This window comes from Panthera pardus, unplaced genomic scaffold, assembly GCF_024362965.1.
Source record: "Panthera pardus isolate Hobbes unplaced genomic scaffold, ASM2436296v1 HiC_scaffold_2, whole genome shotgun sequence".
Taxonomy (NCBI): Eukaryota; Metazoa; Chordata; class Mammalia; order Carnivora; family Felidae; genus Panthera; species Panthera pardus.
The window spans coordinates 132,675,194-132,699,187 of record NW_026526765.1 but is presented as its reverse complement, the minus strand read 5'-3'; the positions used below and the strand labels follow the sequence as shown (position 1 = coordinate 132,699,187).

At 38.1% G+C, this 23,994-nt stretch overlaps 1 pseudogene; it reads left to right on the top strand.

Annotated features, from left to right (window-relative positions):
- LOC109250807 (5'-nucleotidase domain-containing protein 2-like) overlaps positions 1-10,956 on the top strand; it is a 39,491-nt pseudogene extending 28,535 nt beyond the window's left edge.
- The last annotated feature ends 13,038 nt before the right edge of the window (positions 10,957-23,994 follow it).

Sequence of the window (23,994 nt, the reverse complement as noted above, 5' to 3'; positions counted from 1 at the left end):
ACTGCCAAATTCACACCTTTGTTTTACCCACCGAGCTCCTGTGGGCGTTTGAAATTGTGACCATCATGTTCAGAAGATAATTGTGGGACGCCTGGGTGGCACAGTCAGTTAGGCGTCTGACTTCAGCTCTTGTCATGATTTCATGGTTTGTGGGGTCAAGCCCCACGTTGGGCTCTGTGCTGACAGCTCAGAGCCTGGAGCCTGCTTCAGATTCTGTGTCTTTGTCTCTCTCTCTACCCCTCCCCCACTCATACTCTGTCTTTCTCTCTCTGAAAAATGAATAAACATTTAAAAAAAATATTAAAAAAAGAAGATAATTGTAATCTAAAGTAACAAAATAATCAGCCTTCTTATAGCATGAATTACATGAATATCTACTAGGAGATTGCTCCCTTCACACACACCCATTATCCCATTGCACATTAGGAAAGAAAGAAAAATAATGGCCCATTGTCAAAGGAGAAGGCCGTAACTGTAGTACAGATACAGACCAGATTTGAAGGCTGGGGACTGGTCTTTGTATACACATCTTCAGAATTCTGTATCAGCCTCTAAGAGAAATTCAAATGTTCATGTCTGTAGGTCTGTGTTAAAATACTAATGATTGTGGATAGAGTAACACCGCACTGCACTGATGTGCAGTCAGGTATTACCAAAGATTAATCAATTATGCCAGTAAACATCATCTAGGATACTGAGGAGGCCTGGGTGAAATGATGCCCAAGATAAAAGAACAGAGAAAAAGTTCAGATTGTAATGCACTGTCTGAGGTTACATTCAAGCTGAGCCTCACAGTGAGGAACTTAGAGAAGGGAAATTAGTGAAAGGAAAGCGATCAAAAATGCTGAAAATAAATCTCACCTACTACACTGTTTTGCTTGAACTCAGTTCTGCTTCCCAGGCCTCTCCAATTTTTTCTTTGGCCTTTCTGGTCAGATGAATTATTATTCCATCAGTGATCATAACTGTTCCAAAGAACAAACTATCAGGCACCACCCATCCAACCCTCTAGTTCTGAAGTATGCCAGAATATTCTTGGCCTGGGCTAGGATGAATAAATGGATGAGGAGAATTAAGTGCTGCTGACTGGAAAATGGTATTTTAAAGGCAGCCAAGGAGGTCATTCAAAGAAGACAGACAAGCAGATTATCTTTCTCCTGAAGGATCTGTAGCAGGAGCATTCCATAAAGAGAGTCCATTAAAGCTATTTGATCTAGAATGTCTTATCATGGATATTAACTAAAATATTAGAAATATACAGTGGAGTTATTTTCTTTCATAGTTTAAAGTTTTTCTGGATTGTAGTTTAAAACATTGTGTTCCCTTGGGACATTTAAAGAATTTTTTTGGTGAAACATCTTAAATTAATCATTCTGAATATTTCATCTAAATTGGATTTGATTATTTCATTTCTAAATTGTACATTAAAAAAGAATGTTTTTAGAGCTCTAACTTATGTAATTCTAGCTTGGTTTTCCTTGGGATATAAACCTCTATGAAGTATATTCTCCAGATTTTAAATTATTATTCTGTTATTTTCATATCACATTTGGTTTTCATACAGTCTTTCAGAATCTAAAATGAATATAGATTGTGTTTCAGTAATCTGTAATTATCTTTGTGTAATAAAAACCCTTTTTTATTTCTCATTAGTTTAAAAAAATCAAAGAAGTCAATCAACCAACTACATTTATTCAATCAAAATCAGTAAGGGCAATGAACTTTGTATTAAAATTAGCTTTAGGGGAGCCTGGGTGGCTCAGTTGGTTAAGCATCTGACTTCAGCTCAGGTCATGATCTCATGCCTCATGAGTTCGAGCCCTGAGTCGGGCTCTGTGCTGACAGTTCAGAGCCTGGAGCCTGTTTCAGATTCTGTGTCTCCCTCTCTCTCTGCCCCTCCCCACTCTCTCTCTCTCTCTCTCTCTCTTTCTCTCTCTCTCTCAAAAATAAATAAACATTAAAAAAATTAGCTTTGCTCAGGGATTATTTCTCTGAAAGCTATTGTTAGTGTTTCTTTTAATTCCTATAGAAGTAATATCTGTGTTCCATAACTATATGTGTAACACTGTGGAAGGCAAGTTTCAGTGGACATTATAGCAATGAAATAACTTGGTTATTGATATCAATAATTCAGAATATATTATAACACATTACAGGTAAGATTTGTCTTAAGTCTTTACATTAAGAAGGGCAATAAAAGTTAGAACGGAGAACATCTTTCTCTTTCCTCCTCAGTACCATTTTAGGAGACAGGATAAGTTTGTTGTTCTGTGTTGGAAACATAGGCAGTGCAGGGCTTTTGCTGTAGAGGTTGCCATATGCTCGCTCAGCCTTGCTTCTTCGTCCAAGACAAACAGCTAGACGATATGTGTCAGTATTCCTTGCAGTTTGATGTCACTAGACAACTGAATTCTGTCTAATACAACATGAGTAGAGTTCATGCATGACTTTTAGGCCTGGTCCATTTAAAACTCTTCCACCACTTTCCATGCATATTCATTGCACTGCTTTCCTGAGTACATGCAGAAAATCCAGGAGGAGATTTCCATGCCTTAAGGAACAATGGGAAAAGCCTGATTCCTGAATGGTGCTGACCAGAAATTCACAATTGGACCCTGTACATAAGAGATAAACTATATGGTGCACAAGACTGAGATTTGAGGGTTTATTTCCTACAAGCTACTTTACTACCCTAGCTAATACAACTTAGAACAAAGGTTAGAATCTCTGATAGGAACTTTCGAGACCTTGAATTTTATTTTCTTAGTAAATTCATATCAAAATCAAAGAAATTAGGTTTATATATAACTATGGGCAGTTAAGTCTTCTTTTTCCAAAGAAGATTGTGAAAGCTGGTGAACATAAGACAAGTAAAAACATTCTTATCTCTTAAAAGCCAGTGAAAATTTAAAAATATAGAAAACATATACTAGGTCAAAATCAGTATCAAGAATTGCTTAAGAAAAGGAGAAACTCAGCAAAAGAAGTTAAATTGATAGTGGTAACAAATATTATATAGTAAATTATGTGCATAGGAATATTCGCCTAAATCCATCCTCTGCCTGTGATTCACAAAAGGAGATGTAATGGCTATAAAATGCTGTTTTGTTTTCAGGGGCGTCCAGAGCAGAGTATGAAAGGTGAAGGTTTTTTGTTTTTTTTTTTTTTAATTTTTTTAATGTTTGTTTATTTTTAAGAGAGATAGAGACAGAGTGCAAGCGGGGCAGGAACAGAGAGAGAGAGGGAGACACAGAATCTGAAGCAGGCTCCAGGCTCTGAGCTGTCAGCACAGAGTCTGACGTGGGGCTTGAACTCACAAGCCATGAGATCATGGCCTGAGCCCAAGTCAGACACTCACCCGACTCAGCCACTCAGGTGCCCCTGTTTGGGTTTTCTTTAAAGGTGTCAGCACATTTTCCACCTCTCCCAGAACATTAAATATTAAATATTTAAAAACCAGGTTTGGTTTTTTGAAAGAGGGGCAAGAACTTAAAGAGAATTGTGAAGGAATCTGAGTGCATAATCTTTCTGCGTTTTTGTTTCAGCCTTGTACAATTCTATTATTTAAAACTAAATGGACAGTATCTTTTTATAGTGACCTGTCTTTATTGAAAAAACTATTTAGTTTTCTGAAAAACAATGATTTTTGCATTCAATTCTCATTGGTTTACATAATATTCATCAAAAACTTGTTTGGCAGCCATAGATAGGATAGATTTTATAGTAGACTGATTGACTCTTGGTAACCACCCATGTGGTAACAGCAGAGATTGGCTTTGTAGCAGTGAGAGTTCAGCATGCCATGGGCATTATGCACATTGCTTTACAGGGGGAACGTGGAAAGGTAATGAATCCAGAGAGCTGGCTCGGAGGAGCTGGGTTAAGAGAATGCAGACTCATGTTTTGATGATGCTCACTCAACCCACAGGGTCCGAGCTCCCTGACGCTTTTTCCTCCACTGCTCAGAGTATGCCTGGGACGTTATTCCACCTGGTCTCCTCTGATGACCACACGGGTCACCTGTTCGATTCCTGACCACTTCCGCCAGACTCTTCCAAGCCACACACCATATTCAGATAGTGGGTGCTACCACGGCTGTGTCAAGTTCTGCTGTGCCTGGCAGTATCGCTGCTTCTCTTGAACCCAGTGATTCCCTGCTAGGCACTGTTCCTCTGGTGTGCTGAGGCTTTCAGGGTATCATAGCTATGCTGTTTGCAAAGTGTCTACATGAAATGCTTGCATTCAGTATCTTACGGAAATATAAGTGAAATAACTCCTTCGGGAGTTAACTCCTCAACTTGCACCCAGCCCATGGCAAACCCATCTCCGTATACATATATACATAAGGATTAGGACAGTAATTCAGATGAGGCTGGTAAAAATACAGATGCCAAGCAATTTTTACAGAAGTCTATGCGGTCTAGTCACTAATGTGGGTTATGATCATCTGCAAGACTCTAGTTTCTCTTTAGGATTATATATTTTCCAGGATTCTTCTCATTTTTTCAAGCTAATGTGCCTAGGCTTTCCTGTTCCCAGAGAGAAATACATCTTAAGCTCATGATGACACTTGATAACCTAAATATAAGCTTAATTATAACATGGCTATCTCCTGAATAAAGCCTAGCCTAAATAAAGATAGTTTTCAGTTACCTGTGTAAAGAACTATTCCAAAATTTAGCAGCTTAAAACAACAACCTTTTAACTGTATTATGATTTTGTGTGTCAGAAATTCAGACAGGGCTCAGCTGGGCTCTTCTGTGTCTCCACATGATGTTGACTGGGTTCGCTCAGTGATATTCAGCTGATGACCAGGTTGGACTGGGGGAGCCAAATTGCCTTCACTCGTGCCTGGGACCTTAGGAAGGATATCTGGAAAACTACTCTCCCCTGTTCTCCTATTCATCTCCATGTAGTCTCAGGACCTATTTGTTCTCTGCAGGATGTAGCTGGACTTCGCAGCAAAATATTTCCAAGGACATAGTGACGTAAATTAAATACTTGTCGGTGTATAAGACGTATATTCATATGTATATTTACACACACACACATATGTGTATACATATATATATATTATTTTGCGCTTAGATGATAGATGTATTAGGTATGGGTGTTTGGTTACAAGCCATATTCATGTGATCCCTCTAGTCAATAAAATCTCTACTGTCAGCTGAATATATTGATTGTTGATTTAGTGCTCCTACATGAATGAGGCTCACTTAATCCTCAGAAGAACCCTATTAGGGTAAGTATTATTATTGTTGTAACTTTAGAGATGAAGAAACTGAAGTTTAAAGGCTAAAGTGAACTTCCCAAGGTGACACAGAGTGTGGTAGCAAGTACTGCCTATGGTTAGTCCTGTGCCCCATCTCTGGAGTATCTTGCTTGGGGAGGGTGCATGGTAGAGCCTAGAGTGAATGAAGTAGGGATTGAGTCTCATGGGTAATGGAGTCTCTCTCCAGTGGGACTGGAGTCAACCCCATTAAGGGACCTAGGGGCTAGGTCAGGACGCAGCAGAGACCGAAATCTTGGTAAGAGCCAGTGAAAGCCCCACTTACCCCTCCTCCTCAGTCATAGCCATCTTTAGGCATTCACAGCTAGAAGATAGAGCTTTTTTCAGCTCTATAAAAAGATAGAGGAAAGATAAATATATGGCTATTATCTGAACCAACTCTTCGACAGTGACCATTCCAGAGAGACTGATGGTCTGAACATACGAACTACTTTTGGCACACTGTCCAAGTCATTTACACTGGCTGGACCAGACACATGAACTAACCTGGATGTGATGATGGCTTGCACCATAGATATAATGGGCTTGAAACCCTGGTAAGTACCAATAATTGCATTACCCTTGAGTCTTACATGTAGACAGGAGGTTTTCATAAGACCAGTCTAAGAGTGAGGTCTTAGTCTCATCTTAAAATCTCTAGGATGAGCGAGGCCAGGCAACATGCTGGCAATTAGCAAGAAAAGAGTGGCCTCACTTGAAGTCTGCACATTCAGATTTTTATTGGGGTTAGGGAATGTATACATGTTACAGGTGTGATGATGAAAGTCAACACAAGGAAAGTCTGGGATGAGGGCTGCCAACACTAAGGGATAAGCAGATCTTTACATAGAGGAGTTGAAGATAATGTCATATTGCTGTGAGCTCAGGAAGGGTAACAGGAGGGGTAGGAGATGGCTTAATTTTAAAATAAATTCAAAGTTTTACCTGTTACATGGTTCTGGACATTTTAATGTCAGTATCAAAATTGTTACTTCCAAGAACAGGAAAAATATTGTCCCATCAAATAAAAATAAAAGACATTGGAAGACAAAATAATGTTTTATTATTACATTTCAAGAATGAGTTGTGTTTGAGGTGCCTGGGTGGCTCAGTCACTTAAGCGTACGACTTTGGCTTAGGTCATGATCTCACAGTTCCTGAGTTCGAGCCCCGCATCGGGCTCTGTGCTGACAGCTCAGAGCCCGGAGCCGGCTTCAGATTCTGTGTCTCCTTCTATCTCTGCCCTCCTCTAATTCCGCTCTGTCTCCCTCTCTCTCTCAAAAATAAATAAACATTTAAAAAAATTTAAAAAGAAGAAGGAGTTGTGTTTGTCCAATACAACTCTGTATAATGCAACATTAAATGATGGTTTTCAATGATCAAATACATTAAACTGTTTAGAAGAGTTATAAATACTTTTAAGTCTATCACAGGAACAAATTTATAGTGTCTGCATGTTCAAAAAAATAGTTTTTTCATTTTACAGAGAGAGAGCACATGAGCAGGAGTGAGAGGCGGGGGGGGGGGGGAGGAGAGAGAGAGAGAGAGAGAGAAAGAGAGAGAGAGAGAGAGAGAGAGAATCCTAAGCAGGCTCCATGCTCAGCATGGAGCCCAACACTGGGCTCTATCCCTTGACCTTGGATCGTGATCTGAGCTGAAATCAAGAGTTAGACTGAGCCACCCAGGTGCCCCCCATTTTCAAAATTTAATTGTCATGTTACTTTCTCCAGAGTTCAAATATTGAACTTCTTAAATGTTATATAAAAAAGGATAGTCTAAATAGGTAGTTGAAATAAACTAAACGAATAAAACTAAATACATCAACCACTAATATCTAAGGTAACTGGTTTATTTTCCATTTCTAATCCAAGTTTCTTTCATATCTTCATAAAACTGTCCTTCCTCACTTCTAGTAGCATCATACTTTTTCTTATGTTTGAGTTTCATTTTTAGTATGATTGTAGTATGAATATATCTGCTAAGCATATATCATGTCTGATATTTCAATTAGACGTTGAAGCAGAACCTAGCTGTTATAAATATCTCATAGTGATAACCTCTTTTCCAGTAGTGTCATGGGATAATCTGTCATTGTGTAGACTTATTATATTTAAGTACCGTCAAAGCAACATTAAGACAGTGTTTTATTTTCATGAAACATCTGTATCTTCTCATTCACAGTTACTTACTGGCTCCTTATTTATTTATTATTTTTTAATTTCCCAGTGGATAACTGTGGCAGTTGCTTCTATATTTTCCTAGTGATAAATCCCAATACTTCATCAACCTTATATTTTAGCACATTAGTTGCTCAAATAGATTTCATATCACCGTATGTTTCTGCTGTCTGTTCATATGCTATTTTCCTTAATTCAGGAAATGAGGAAAAAAACTGTTCTTGCTCTTTTTGCTGATACAGTATGTTATTATTTTATAACAGGCTTGAAAGTAACCTTTTCTTTTTAATTGCTAGGGAAGAACATAATGTGCACTGTTATCTCTATATAAATTAGAATCTCAGAATTTGCACAAAATGAAGTATATAAGTCTACATAGGAATGGTAACGTAAAAGATGAATGTCGAAGTGACCATCAGACTATTAGTCTTCATTAACTTAAGGGAGAGTCTGCTAGGGAGGAAAGGACCCAAAAGCACAAGAAAAGCAAAGAAAGGCAACCAGGGTCACTCAAGGGAAGGGAAGGGAAGGGAAGGGAAGGGAAGGGAAGGGAAGGGAAGGGAGAGGAAGGGAAGGAAAGGGAAAGGAAGGGAAGAGAGGGAAGGGGCGGGGAGGGGAGGGAAAGGAAAGGAAGGGAATGGAGGGGAGGGAAGAGAAGGGAAGGGAGGGGAGGGAAACAAAGGGAGGGAAGGGAAGGGAAGGAAGGGGAGGAGAAGGGAAGGGAGGGGAGGAGAAGGGAAGGGAGGGGAGGAGAAGGGAGGGGAGGGGAATGGAGGGGAGGGGAGGGGAGGGAAGGTTTACAGAATTTAAGAAAAGGGGATGGGGCGTCCAACTTGGCTCAGGTCATTCATGGGTTCGAGCCCTGCATCAGACTCTGCTGAGAGCTCAGAGTCTGGAGCCTGCTTTGGATTCTGCCTCTCTCTCTCTCTCTCTCTCTCTCTCTCTCTCTCTCTCAAAAATAACTAAACATTAAAACACACACACACACACACACACACACACACACACACACACACACACACAGAAAAGGGGATGTCAGAAAAAGAGGGATGGGCAAATCTCAAACCATTCAGATATCCACATTACAGGTTTTGAAATTTATTTAAGGAAAACTAATCTAAAATTTGTGAAAATATTCCTTGAAGAGCCATGATTTTAGAATTATCTTCACTGTCATCAGTTTTCATTGCAAGTAGATTGACCATTTCAAACAGAAATAGGGCTTTTATGCAACAGGATAAAAAAAACTGTAGGTAAGTTGTAATTGCTCAGGAAAGAAAGGCAAGTAGAATTAGTAAGGATACTATTGATGGTTAATATCAAGGGGCACAATGGTAGAATGGAAAGGGTGTGAAGTGGTTCTTGAGCTGCCCCACTGCAGATGATCCCAAACACGGTTGGGCAAGTTAAATTTTCTGGGCCTCAGCTGCCTGTGGTGGAAGATGATAGATTTGTTCTAAGAAAACTTTAAAGTTCTTTTCTGAGTTTACAATTCAAGAAAAATGCTTTTCAAAGTCTTATAAGAAAAGGTCGCAGATCTCTATCAAGATGATGTCATGCATTTACAAGATGTTCTGTTAGAACCCTAAAATTATAAGGAGCTCATTTAAAGAACATATGCCCTGGGGCACCTGGATGAGTCAGTCCCTTAAGTGTCCAGCTTGGGCTGGGGTCATGATCTTGTGGTTTATGAGTTTGAGCCCCACATCAGGTTCTGTGCTGACAGTGCAGAGCCTGCTTGGAATTCTTTCTCTCTCCCTCTGTCTCTTTCCCTCTCTGCTTGTGCTCTCTCAAAATATATAAATAAACTTAAAAAAATAAAATGAAGAACATATGCACAGTGGCACTCCAATGTAAATTTACTCAGACCATGTAAATCATTTGTGCCTTAGTGCTTATAGAAAATAGTACTGTTGGGAGGACTGCGTGGGCAACAGCGTGGTGTGTTGTGGGGCTATAGGGCTGTGGGAGGCCACTTAGTGCTGGCTGCTGAGCAGGGGTTGCTGGGGATAGGCCATGAGCCACCTTCACCTCATCCTCCTGCCTTGGCCGTGGCCCCTGGGTCCCAGCATCCATAGCCCGAGGGCCCTGAGCTCTACCTGGCTCATTACCAGGACATGTGGAGACTGGTGCATGACTGCCCCCTCTGAGATCTGCTGTCTCCTGAACCCAGCAGCTATCTATGCCAACAACGAGATCATCCTGCCTGATGTTGAAGACCATGGCTTGGAATACCACTATATGCTGGCCCAATACACAGATGTGTTGCACTCTAAGATCTTTGGTGCCACCTGTGACGTCCTGATTAACACTATAAGTACCCAGAGAGGATCTGGAAATATGACTATGACCCCAGCTTTGCTATCGAAGGCCTCCGCTACATTCAGAAGAGCCTTCCGGTGAAGATTGATGCCTTCCAGTACATGATGCTGGGGATGGCCTCCAAGGGCCTCCAGCCTGTGCCTGAGGAGGAGGTGATCCACCTATATGGGGACACCCAGTACATCCCACTGTACCAGATGAGTGGCTTCTGTGGAAAGGGTCTTTCCATCCAGAAGTTCATGGACATCTCCTTGCCACAGATGGCACTCTGTCCTGCAAGGTGGACCACTTCCTAGGTCACTGACCAAGCTCACCTCTGCAAGGATGTGACGGGTGCCATTCGAGCCATGGATGTGAAGGGCCTCGTGTACCAGTGGATTGGGCGGGATATGGACAAGGACATCCTGAGAGGGGATGAGACATTTGCTATCCTGAGCTGCCCGGTGGCCCATAGGAAGCAGCTGTTCCTCACCACTAACAGTCCTTTCAGCTTCATGAACAAGGGGATGTGGCACAGGGTGGGTCCTGACTGGCGCCAACTCTTCAGTATGGTCATCATCCAGGTGGACAAGCCCAGCTTCTTCACTGACTAGTGCAAACCTTTCAGAAAACTTGATGAGAAGGGTTCCCTGCACTGGGACCACATCATATGTATGACTTCTTGCACCTGACAGAATAGGGTGGTCTCTGCGTGCTCTACTTCAGAGACCACGTGTACAGTGACCTGGTGGACCTCATGCTGTGGGTGCCATCATTCCTAAGTTAGAGCGTGAGATTCACGTCATCAGCATGGAGCAGTACAATACATGGACTCACTGACATGGCAGCAAGCGCTCACGGGGCTGCTGGAGAGCATGCTAACCTACCAGTATGCCAAATCGCTGTAGGTTCTGGCTGCCTGGATGAAGGAGCTGCAGGAGCCAAGGTGTATCACCAATGCCCCGTTCGATGCTCAGTTTGGGAGCATGTTCACACCCTCCACAACCCCACCTACATCTCATGGTGCCACATGCCCTTTTCTGACCTCTACACGGCCTCCCCAACTGTCTGCTCAACTACCATGTGCACCTCACCTTCTGCCCACACTGCAAGCCCTTGCAGCCAGAGGTACCACTCTGGATGGACCAGCTCTGCACTGGCTGCAGGAAGACACCCTTCCTTGGCGACATGACCCACATCCACTGAGTGCACCTTTACTCTCCAGAACAGGGCCTTAACCCCTCATGCCCCGCCCACTCTGGGCATCAGTCCAGGGCAGGCAGTAAATGTGGTCTCTCTCCTGGAAAAAATAAAAAAGAAAGATCGTACTTTTGGTCAAACCTGAAACTCTGGCAGTATCTATCCTTTGTAGTCATGAACAGGGACTATCTTACAGTGCTCCCATCTTATGAAATGTGATGGGATTCATGTTTAGCACAAATTCCTCTATGGAGAAGTTTCACATTGAGTCCAAAGTTGATGACTTGATTATTCATTCTTGACTTTTAATCTTCTTTGTGTGTGTCTGTGTTTACAGAAGATAAAAATGTAATTTCTATTATACAGCTATTAGAATGATTAAAATAAAAAAAAACACTGACAACACCAAATGCTGGCAAGAATGTGAAGCCACAGAAAATCTCATTCATTGCTGGTGGGAATGCAAAATGGTTCAAGCACTTTGGAGGACAGTTTGGCAGTTTCTTACAAAAGTGAATATACTTTTACCGTAGGATCCTGTAATCATGCTCTTTGGTATTTACCCAAATGAGTTGAAAACTCATATACACACAAATACTTGCATGTGGATCTCTGTCACAACTTTATTTATAATTGTCCAAAATTGGAAGCAACCAAGATATCCTTCAGTAGGTGATGTGATTAAATAAACTGTGATATAAATAAACAATGGAATATTAGTACTGAAAAGAAATGAGTTACCAAGACACAAAGACACAGAGGAATCTTAAATACATATTACTAAGTAAAAGAAGCCAATCTGAAAGTCAACATACTGTATTAATCCAAACATATGACATTGTGGAAAAGGCATAATTATGGAGACAGTACAAAGATTAGTAGTTGCTAGGCGTTAGGGACGTGGGGTAGGTGACTAGCTAGAACTGAGGATTTGGGGGGCAGTGAAAGTATTCTGTATGATTCTATAATGGTGGATAAATGTCACTATATATTTGGCAAAACCCATAGAACTACAATACTAAGAGTCCATCCTAACTTAAACCATGGAGTTTGGTTAATTTTGGTACCAGTATTGGTTCATCGATTGTCACAAATGTCCCCATTCTGGTGAGGATGTTGATAAGGGGAGAGGCTGTGCATGTGTTGGGGGAGGGCACATATGAGAATTCTCTGTTCTTTCCTCTCAACTTTGCTGTGAATCTTAAACTGCTCTAAAATATAAAAGTATATTAAAAAGAAAATGCCTCCATTTTAATAAGTAGAAATGCCATCCTCCTTCTTGCTGAAAAATAGAAGAAAACAACAAAAACAAACTCCAGAGTCTTCCTTGAAGTCTATTTTGCTCATAATATTATATCTATTAGCAAATCCCATTAGCTCTATATTTGAAATTTACTCAAAATCCACCTACTTCGAAATTTGAAATTTACCTCAAAATCTCATGACTTCCACTGCTATCACCATAGTCCAAACCATCACAGTCTCTTGCATGGACTATTAAAATTGTTCTCTAAAAGATCTTTCTGTTCTACCTTTGATCCACTCTTCCTCCAAAGCCATCAAAATGTTCCTTTCAGAGTAGATTACAATGGACAAAGAATTTGATAAATGTAGAGAAAACATCTGACAAAAGCCAACCACTACTCATGATAAAGATTCTCAGCAAACAAGAAATAGAAGAAAACTTCCTTAACCTGAAAAAAAGAATTTACTAAAAGCCTACAGATAATGAAATGCTTTCCAAGACTGTGGACAATACAAGAATGTCCACTTTCACTACTTCTTTTCAGCATTATATAGGAGGTCGTGCAATTAGGCAAGACAAAGAACTAAAGGTCATTCATGTTGAAAAGGAAGAAATAAAACTCTCTTTATTCACAAATGACATGATCTTAAACATACAATATCCTAAGGAAACCACTAAAAAACTGCTGGATGTAGTGAATGGATTCAGTAACTTTACAAGGTATGAGGAAAATACACAAAAAATCAATCATATTTTGATATACTGACAATGAACAATCCTAAAAATAAGAAAACAATTCCATTTACAGTAGAATCAAAATTGACTACATTATATTTCAGTTCAGAAACCCCTAGCAGTTTTTCTTCATAATTAGAATAAAATTCCCACAGGCTCATCATGCCTTATAAAGCTCAGCAAGTGATCTTAGTCCCTGTTACTTCTCTAACTTCCTCTCTTTCCATAATCCCTCTCATTCACTCTGCTTCAGTCCCATTAGAATCTTCTCTGTTTTTAAGTGTGGTAGGTGTGCTGCTTGGAACTCTTGCTTCTCAGATAGCTATGTGGTCTGCCTCTTCAGTTGTCTCTACTGCTACATCTTTGCTGAAATGTCAACATATTAAGGTCTCTCTCATCACCAGCTAAAAATGATACTCCCACCTCTGTGCACCCTCATTGCCCTATTATTCCTTATATTGCCACACACACACACACACACACACACACACACACACACACGTTCTGTTTATTATTCATAACATTTCATTTTGAGAATTTTCAAGTTTATAGAAAAACTAGAAGAATAGTCAGCCAATGCCTTATATTGTTCTCCTAGGTTTACCTACATCAGTGTACATTTCCCAAGAACAAAATCATTCTTCTAAATAATCAAAACAAAACTATCACGGTCAAGAGCAATTGCACTGATCCAATGCTATTGTCTAATCTTTAGTCCCTATTTAAATGGCTCACTTGTTCCAATAATGTTGTTTATAGCTGTTCTTTCTTCAATCCAGGATCCTAGAAGAATCATACATTACATTATTACATTTCTTTCGTCATCTTCAATCTAGAACAGTTCCTCGGCTTCTTTTTGTCTTTCATGTTATAAGAAAATTTGAGAATACCTTTTCATTTCACTGTTTACTTATGTTCTCATGGTTCGAGTCTGGTTCAGCATTTTTGGCAGGAGTATCACATAGGTAATGCTTCCATCAGGAGGATGGAATACTCCTTTTGTAATACTGCTTTTTGGTAGGTTTTCCTCATTTTCTTGCTTTTTTATCTTCTTTTTCCTCATTAGAATATAAACTCTGTGAAAGTTGGAACTATGTCTCCTCTCTTCACTTTTTATCCTAGATCTCATAGGTGCTTGGTAAATATTTATTGAGGAAGTAACTGAGTCCACAGCCCAGCAGATCTGTCTCCCAACAGTATAGAACAGCTCACCGCCCCAGCCTGCCATCAGGCAGTACCAGGCAGCACAGACCTGGTACTGACCCTCCTGCCCAGATTGTGAGATGCCGAGAGGTCCAGAATGCGGGAGGAGTGCCTCAGAATTTGGGATATCAATTTAGAAAAACATTGTTGAAGAGGGTTACTGGAGGGGTGTGGGAGGGGGGATGGGCTAAATGGGTAAGGGGCACTAAGGAATCTATTCCTGAAATCATTGTTGTATTATATGCTAACTAATTTGGATGTAAATTTAAGAAAATAAAATTTAAAAAAAGAAAGACATTGTTGATCATGTGTCCAAAAATATGTATAGTTATTTACTTATGCATTATATTCATATGCTACTGTTCTAATCTGTTAGGTGTGTTATAAATGTATACATACAAGTTTTCTTAATGAGTTAAAAACTAAATATAGATAAAGTTTTATTTTCTTTCTAGACCCCAGTGTCTTGTTTTCCCCATTCCCAGGTAGAACATAAAATTTCCTTTTGGAGGTCACTGTTTTTACCTGTTCTTGAGCTAAGATGTTTTAGTGATTTCAGTATCCACAAAGTCTCTTCACTGATCAGAATTTTGGAAGAGTTCTCAGAATTCTTAGCTGACTCTGGACAATCTTATGTTACCTCATCTTATCAAATGCCAGCCATATCTTTTGAGGCTTTCCTACGAGACTCCTAAAAGTGCTCAAAATTGATAATATTTAACATAAAGAGGCTGTAAGTACCAATTTTTGACTTCTAAATGTTCAGCCAAGAAATTTCTTTAGTTTTTGGAAAATGGTAAATTCTCAGAACATAGTTCTTCCAGACCAGGCTTTAAATGATGCAGTTCAGAATGTTACCAGGAATCTGAATCATCTAGCACGCCTTTGAAAATCAGTCCCATAATTATCAGAAGGGCTCCTTTAATTAAACCCATGTTTCAGGATGCTTAATCCAAACTGAAACATTCCAGAAGTGTACTTACCGAAAATAATATATTGTGAGCGTTTAAACCCCGGGTGCTTTAAATCAGCTACACTATAGCAGGTCCTCCAGTATCAAGGTCTTTGTTCCTATTTAAAGTTTCATTTAAGGAGGAAAGCTTATCTAAGTGTAATATCAGTTTATGTCCTGTTTCTTTACTAATTTTTTTTGCATAGGTGTGTCCATATATACCCTCCTTTTCTTATGAAATTACATGAGGTATGTTTGTCTTCAGGGCTTCAGCAGTTTACATTTTCAGTACACTTTAAAGTTACTCTTTACTACAGTTCTGTAATTTAGGGCACATTTGCTAATGAACAATCAAATGACTTTTGAAGGCACAAAGATCAAGGCTTTCAGAAAGGTTGTGTCTTTCCTTGTGAAATACAAATTTTCTGGGAAAGTAGGGTTTTGCTTTATCTTCTCAGCCATGTGCCTTTTAGTATTCTCAATGTTATTTATGGTGGTTGGATGTTCAATGAATTCATTGTGCTATTTATTTAAATTAAGGAGATAGTTCCTTAATATTTTCTACATAATATTCTTAGAATTTAAAAAAGGCAGCTTCACATTTTTGAGAGTTCAAAAGGCTCTATTTCCTTCAAATAGACACTTTTCCTTCAAAAAAACACTATTTCCTTCAAATGAGTGTACACTTCTTTTTTTTAAGTTTATTTTGAGAGAGAGAGAGGGAGAGAGAGAGGGCGAGAGAGAGAGCGAGAGAGAGCGAGCACAGGTGGGGGATGGACAGAGAGAGAGGGAGAGAAAGAATTCCAATCAGTCTCTCCATGCTGTCAGTGCAGAGCCCGATGTGGGGCTCGATCTCATGAACTGCGAGATCATGATCTGAGCAGAAATCAAGTCAGATGCGTAAATGACTGAGCCACCCAGGCGCCCCAAGTGGACACCTCTTAAAGAGAAGACAGTTTCAGTCAGTATTATAAATTATGTTTGGCAAATGTTATTGGAGAACATTTAAGATATTTTAGCAATAATTCCTGCTCAGTCTTTTATTTGGGACACATTGTCATTTTCCTTGTGAGTCTGTGAGTGATTAAAGTTCTTTTGGCCCATCTCATTAAACAGAAATGGTTGACCCTATAAACAAGACATTTTAAAAGACATATGTGTAGAGATTCATGAGCAAGAAATTAAAAAGAGGCCATGAATTTAAAAGCATACACACACACACGCATACACACACTCACATTCTTCATGTATAATCAGCAGCTGTAGTAGTTGGCATGTGCTCTGGGTGTGCAGCATTAAACTTAACAGTTTTCTAAGCATCTCAGGTACCTTTTTATACCATTCAGTTGTATCCAGCTTTCCATTATTGTTGGCAGGACATCCTTTGGAATGTCTGCTCTATTCAGAGGATGATCTGGTGCCAGCCTCTCAAAGAGAAAGAGACAAAAAAGGATCTGTAATTTAAATAAAAAATAGTGGAATAATAAAATTGGCAAGGAGGCAGATGTCCTTAAAACCTTCATGTCCTGAACAAAATTCAACTTCAGAAGGGCAGAACTTTCCCAAAACATTTAAAAGCTCTTGCTCTATGATAAAGATTCTGAGAGAGGGATACCTTCCCTTAGCCTCTGTCAGAAGTTACTTGGATTACTAAGTCAGTAAAACATCTCAGAGACATCTACGCAAGTACTTTTTAAATTGAAAAAACTGGCTTTGCTCAAAGTGAACTGAGACACAACAGTCTTGGATATATTTTCCATAGAAGCACCTGCTTTGGGTGCAACCACACATAGAAGGATTTTGGCACAAGAAGTTGTCTAACCTATTCAAGGGATGATATTTTGGATACTGTTCATGGCACCTTTTAAAGGCAATTTTTAGTGTTCTGTCTAGACTTATGTTCCGAGGTCAGCACACTGCCTTAGGATCCTGTTCGTTGGTTGAAATCAGAGGAGAGACAAGGAAATTCAAATTAAAGCCTCACTCTCTTTAGTAAGGCTGTGTCTCAGACTACAGGGCTTTTTGGGAGAGCACCACTGAAAGAGGCCAAAAATGTCAAGATGAACCAAAACTAATTGTCTTTGTAACCAGGGTTACCCTTGCAGCCTTGTAAGACATTTTAAAAATCTTGAAAACAATATTGTATGTCAAGGCTCTCTTTGGTAATTGAAACATAGGAGGGTGACTCAGGTCATTTCATAAAATCATATCACAGTTTTTCTATCTTGTTTGTGAAACATACATGTATGTACTCTTTTTCTGGCAATATTAAACATCCTTTCTGCCTGGCTACCTTGAGAATTACTAATATTGGGACAACCTTGGAAAACACGTGCCAGTCTATAGGATTCATGAAGCACTAGCGATAATTTATTGTACCTCCTGACGTGGTATCTTGTCACATGTGGTATCTGGTGACTAGAATCCCTGTCCCCATGAGAACTGGGCTCTACCTGAACAGTACCCATCCAGTGCAGTGATACTCCCTCTGATCACCTCCACAATTAAAAAGTTTTAGCTTGAGATGAACTTTCTGTGAGATTCTTTTTTAAAAAATTTTTAATGTTTATTTATTTTTGAGAGAGAGAACTCAAGTGAGGGAGGGGCAGAGAGAGGGGGAAACACAGGATCCAAAGCAGGCTCCAGGCTCTGAGCTGTCAGCACAGAGACTGATGTGGGGCTCGAACCCACGAACCCTGAGATCATGACCTACTAAGCCACCCAGGTATCCCATCTGTGAGATTCTTAATCCAAGTCAGATTTGAACATGAAAAGCAAAATGTAAATGGAAACTTTTCATGCCTTTAAGAACCATTCCATTGAAGTTGTTTCCCTGATATTTAAAGCAAACATCGATTATCTACATTATTTGCACTGGTCATATACTTTACTTTTTTTCATCTGATTTGATCTTTTCTCTAACCCCATCTTACATGTGAGTATACTTAAGCTAAGTAATAGCTAATTGCTAAGTAACTTGGCCAAGATCATCCAACCAAGTGCTGGGTCAAGACTTGAATCCAAATCTAACTGATTCCCAAAGTCATGTTTTCAGATCCTGGTGCTCTTTACCATCAATATCCAAAAAGTTTATATTCCTCTAAATCAGATTCTTTTTTTTTAACTCTAAAAGGGTGTGCAATATTATATGTGAATATAGATAATATGTCTTCTAGGAACATGGAGCATAACTTTTGTCATTTTCTCAAGCTTAAACTGTGACTTAAAAATGATTAAGAATCCTGAGAGAGAAGCCTTTTAACAATGAGCAAAGAGTGTCTCCATAAATGAAAAATCAGATACATCATTAAGACCTTTTTAAGAATATATAATGTTTATGCAGATTACACGTTGACATGTGAAAAAGAAAAATGCATTATTTGTTACTATTATTACTCTTTATAACAATAACTACTTATAAATTGTTGCAAATATGGTATTCTTCACATTTTATGTGTAGGTTATATGATGTTAAAAACCAGAAAGAAACCGTTGTGTTCCAAATTAGAAGTGACGGAAAATATGTAATTTATGTACCGAAAGTAACTTGGAAAACATATTTTCTTCATGTTGTATACATTAGCATAAAGGGAAAATATGACATTCTTGTATGGAGAGGCATAGCAGTACACTAAGAGAAAACTGATGGAACCAAATGAAAGTAACTGGTAAATTATAAATGTTTCTGTGATAAACCAGATGTGTTAAAAATAGTAGTTAGTATTTCTTGTACAAAAAAAATTAGGGTAAGAATAAAGTTAAATAGTGTCTTAAGATGTGTAGAAATGATCCTCATTAAAGTTTATGAAGAGTGATAAAATGATGTTTTTATGAATTATGCCAGTTAATACTGGCATTTTGTTACATTTCTTATTCCAGTCAACTTGTAACTCTAAGAAATATCCCTTTCTCACTGAAATCATGAGCGGCTCTCTCTTCTGCACCTTCAAATTTTCCTTCCCCTTAGTAAGTCTTGAAGATATTGACCTCTTTTTCCTTCCTTTCATATCTAATATGAGTCTATCTCCTTATTGCAATGCTCTTGGTAGGGTTATTGATAACCTCTTCAGTGCTGCCTTCTATTGTTAATTTTCAGATCTCATCTTAAATAGTGGCTCAGAAGCATTCGACATCATATTAAATATGTTCTTCTTAAAAATTCTCTCTTGTTTCTGGAGCACCACATTTCCATGATTCTTCTTCAAGTTTCGTCTTGGTTTCATTTTAATCTCATTCATGGGCTGCTTTTGTTTTACCAACTTTTTAAAAAAATTATTTATTTTATTTTTAAGAGAGAGACAGAGTGCAAGCAGGGAAGGGGCAGAGAGAGAGGGAAACACAGAACCCGAAGAAAGCACCAGGCTCTGAGCTGTCAGCACAGAGCCTGATGTGGGGTTTGAACCCACAAACTGTGAGATCTTGACCTGAACAGAAGTCAGATGCTTAACTGACCGAGCCACCCAGGTGCCTCATCTTTTGCCAACTTCTTAAATATTTTTTGCCACCCTTCTTAAAAGGGTTCTGTTGCTAACTTTTGTCTTTTCCCATTCCATATTCTCCTCTCCCACCCTCACATATCATTCCAAACTCTGGTTTCAACTACCACCTAAATCACGAAGACATTTTTGTTGTCATAAAGAGGATCATTTCATAAAGATAAAGAGGGTAAATGCATCAATAGGACATAAAAATTTTCAAAATTATGTACCTATTAAAAGAGTTTCAGGATATAAGGCAAAAATTGATGGAACTGTGAGCAGAAATAGACAAATGCACAGTTTAAGTCAGAAATTTCAACACTTTTTTCTCAGCAATTGATAGAAGTAGACAGAACATTAGTAAGTATGTAGAAGACTTCAACCAACTTGACCTTGACACCGACATTTATAAAACAACTCACCCAGTAACAGCAGACCACACATTCTTTTCAAGTACACACTGAGCATTCACCAAGCTAGTCAATGTGCTGCATTGTAAAACAAATCTCAATAAATTTAGAAGGATTGGAATTATAGAGAATGTTCCCTGACCAAAACAGAATTAAGTTAGAAATCAGTAACAAGGAAATTCTTGGAAAATCCTCACATATTTGGAAAATAAACAACATGCTTTTAAATCAACCATTGAGCAAAGAAGAAATCACAAGGGAAATTAAAAAGTATTTTGAACTCAATGAAAGTAAAAATACAACACATCAAAATTTATGGACTGCAGTTAAAGCAACAGTTAGAAAAAATGTAGCTTTAAATGCTTATCTTAGCAAAGAAGAAAGATCTGAAGTCAGTGATCCAAATTTCTACCGTGCAAAACACAAAAAAGGATGAAAATTTACGTCTAAAACCAGTAAAAGAGAAGAAATAATGATAAAAATCAATGGAGAAGCAAAAATAGAGAAAATAAATGAAACTCAGATCTGGTTTTTCAATAAAATCAATAAAATTGATAAATGGTTAGGTAGACTGAACAAGAAAGAGAGAGAAGACATAAATTACCAATATTAGATACGAAAAAGGAGACATCAGTATGTATCTTACATTAACAAAAATAATAATACAGCAATATCATAAACAACTCTATACAATCAATTTGACAACTTCAATGAAATGGAAAAAAATTCTTAAAATATGCCAATTACAAAAATTAATGTAATAAGGAATAGGAAATCTAAACATCTCTATATTTATCTAAAAAATTGAGTTCATCATGCAAAACTTTCCAACGCGCGCGTGCGCGCACACACACACACACACACACACACACACACACACACACTCTAGGCAAGATGGCTTCACTGGTCACTTCTACCAAATGTTCAAAAAGAAATTGTACCCATCTTAGTAACACTATTTGAGGAAATAGAAGACTGGGGGAACACTTTTCAAGTCATTTTATGAATTTAGTGTTACACTGTGTCCAAAACCAGATATTAAAATAACAGAAAAGTTCAGATAAATATTTCTCCTGAATTTAGATACAAACTTAATAAAAGCAATGTATACTTAATAACATATAAAAAGGATTGTGCATCACAGCCATGTGGAGTGCATTCCAGGAATCTAAGATTTATTTAGCTTTTGAAAATCAATATAATTCACCATATTAAGAGTATTGAGGATAAAGTCATATGACCCTGTCAATAAGTTCTGCCTGGAAACTTATTTGACAAAGTTGAATTCCAGTTAATTTTTAAAAAAGTCTCAGCAAACTAAGAATAGAAAGGAACTTTTTCTCTGTGAGGAGATGATATGATAATAAGCTTGACAGTAGTAATCATTTCACTATGTACATGTATACTAAATCATAATGTTGTATATCTTAAATATATACAGTTAAAAATATATATAACCCATAAATCTATGCCAACGTAATAAGAAAATGTATTTCATTTTAACTTTTAAAATTTGTGCTGGTAAACATGGTTTTCTAATATTTACTGGCCAAGTCCATTTCTTTTTGTTAAATATATTCTTGTATTCTTTGTCTTGTTTCTACTGAGTTATTAATCTTTGTCTTTCTGATTGATCAAAGCTCTTTGTATATTAAAAAGCATAGAGCATTTTCTGTAAAAAGAAGAAAAGAAAGAAAAAAGAAAATTTCTCCACCTGAAAAAGGCACTGATGAAAAAAATTCAAACTAAGAGCATACTTATTAGTAAAAACTAAATAAGTTCCCATAAGATCAGGAAATGGCAAGTAGGTTTGTTCTTAGGACTGCTACTCCATATTGTACTATTGCACTAGCCAATGTAATAAAGCAGAATAAAGAAATAAAAGGCATAAAGATTGGAAATTAGGATTATGTAAGTAACCCACATGAATCTACCCCCCACAAAAAAAGGAAAAAAAAATAGCTATTATAACTATTCAGTGCCTTTAGCAGAGTTGTAGAACAGAAGATAAATTTGCAAAAAATTCACATCTTCCTATGTAATGCCAGTAAACAAATTAAAAATGAAATTTTAAAAATTTAATTTGAAAAACATTTAAAATATAACATATTTAGGAAAAAATATAGCATATGTGCAAACATGTACATTGGAAAATATGCCAAAAAAACCTTAAAGAAATTAGAGAATGCCTAAATAAATATAGCAATCTATCATGTTCATGAACTGGAAAACTTAATATTGTTAAAATATCAGTTTTTAAAACAATTGATAAATAGATTTTATACAAATATGACCAAAATCCCAGTAGGATTTTTTTTGGGTAGAAACTGGCAATCTGATTCTCATATTTATGTGGAAGTATAAAAGCACTAAAATAGGCAAAACGATTTTGAACATGAAGAACAAAGTTGGAGGAATTATATTAACTGATTTCAAGACTTACTATAAAATTGCAGTCATCAAGAAAGAGTGGTATTGGTGTCTGGATAGTCATAGATCAATGGAACAGAGGAGTAATTCCAAAAGAGATCTACCTATTTGTGGTTATTTTATTTTTGTAAGAGATTCCAACATAATTCAAAGGGGGGAGACAATGTCCTTTCAAGTAATGATGCTAGAACTGAATATCCGTTTTGGAAAAATAATTAACTGTAAGCCTTAACCTCATACTATACTCAAAAATAATTCAAAATTGATCTATACCTGAAAGTATATAGTGGTTTTAAACACATTTGCAAAGTTAACTTTCCCTCAAAATACTGAGTCTTCTTGAATATAGATCACCTTTTAATATGGCTAGCCTTACCAACTTACTCTGAGAGGATAGACGACTGCATGACTTGGGGTGCCTGGGTGACTAAGTCACTTGAGCCTCTGATTTCAGCTCAGGTCATGATCTCGTGATTTGTGAGTTTGAGCCCCATAGGGACGCTGTGCCTGGAGCCTGCTTCAGATTCTGTCTCCCTGTCTCTCTCTGCCCCTGCTCCACTCATGCTCTGTCTCTCTCTGTCTCTCTCAAAAAGAAATCAACATTAAAAAAGAAGGAGGAGGAGGAGGAGGGGGAGAAGGAAGGGAAGGAGGGGAAGGAGGGGAAGAGGAAGACCGCAAGACTTCTGAGGCTAGGTCATATGTGTGACGTCTTGTTTCTGGCTTTTTGCTGAAGGTGTCTGAACCCAGCCACCATATTGCAAGGAAGCCCAGGCCACATATAAGTAGGTATTCTGGCCAATAACCCCAGCAATGATCCCAGCTAAGAGACAGTATCCGCCACCAGATGGAGTGAATGAACCTCCCCTTGCTGTCATCCTTGCCTTCCAGCTGCCCCCACTGACTTTGAGTGAAGCAGACACAAGCATTCCTCACCAGACTTGGCTCAGATTGCAGATTCATGAGCCAAATGAATGTTGTTGTTTTAAGCCACTAAATTGTGGTATGTTTTGTCATGCAGCAATACATAACTAGAACAGTGTAAAAACTAAACTAGAAAACTTTTAAAAAGTAAACATAGGAAAAATATTCATGGCTAGGGTTAGGCAAACATTTCTTAAAGGGACACCAAAGCATGAACTAAAAGAACCTTAGTGGTAAACTGGTCATCAACAAAATGAAAAGATTTCTGCTCTTCCAAAGGCATTGTTAAGAAAGTGAAAAGGCAAAATTTGTAATGCAAAGGTCTGACCAAGTATTGATACTTTCTAGATATGAAAGAGAGTAAATTTTTATGTAGAAGGCTTTCCACAAACCTGCAATTGATGTCACATATGTAATTTCTCATATTATGAGGATATTCCTGGATATATGTAAATTAAAACTTTGCCAGCAGATAATATAGAAAAACGTCCCAATGAAATCAACTCTTTTAAACTCAGTTTTCTCAAATGTAGATAAAGCATTCTCTTTATTGTCTACAGGGAATTGTTAAGCATGAATGAAAGAAGTATTTTGTTTTCTCCAGAGAATGTCTACATACTAATAAAAAATTTTATATGCTTTTTCAATAAATAGCCTAGAATAGGGTTT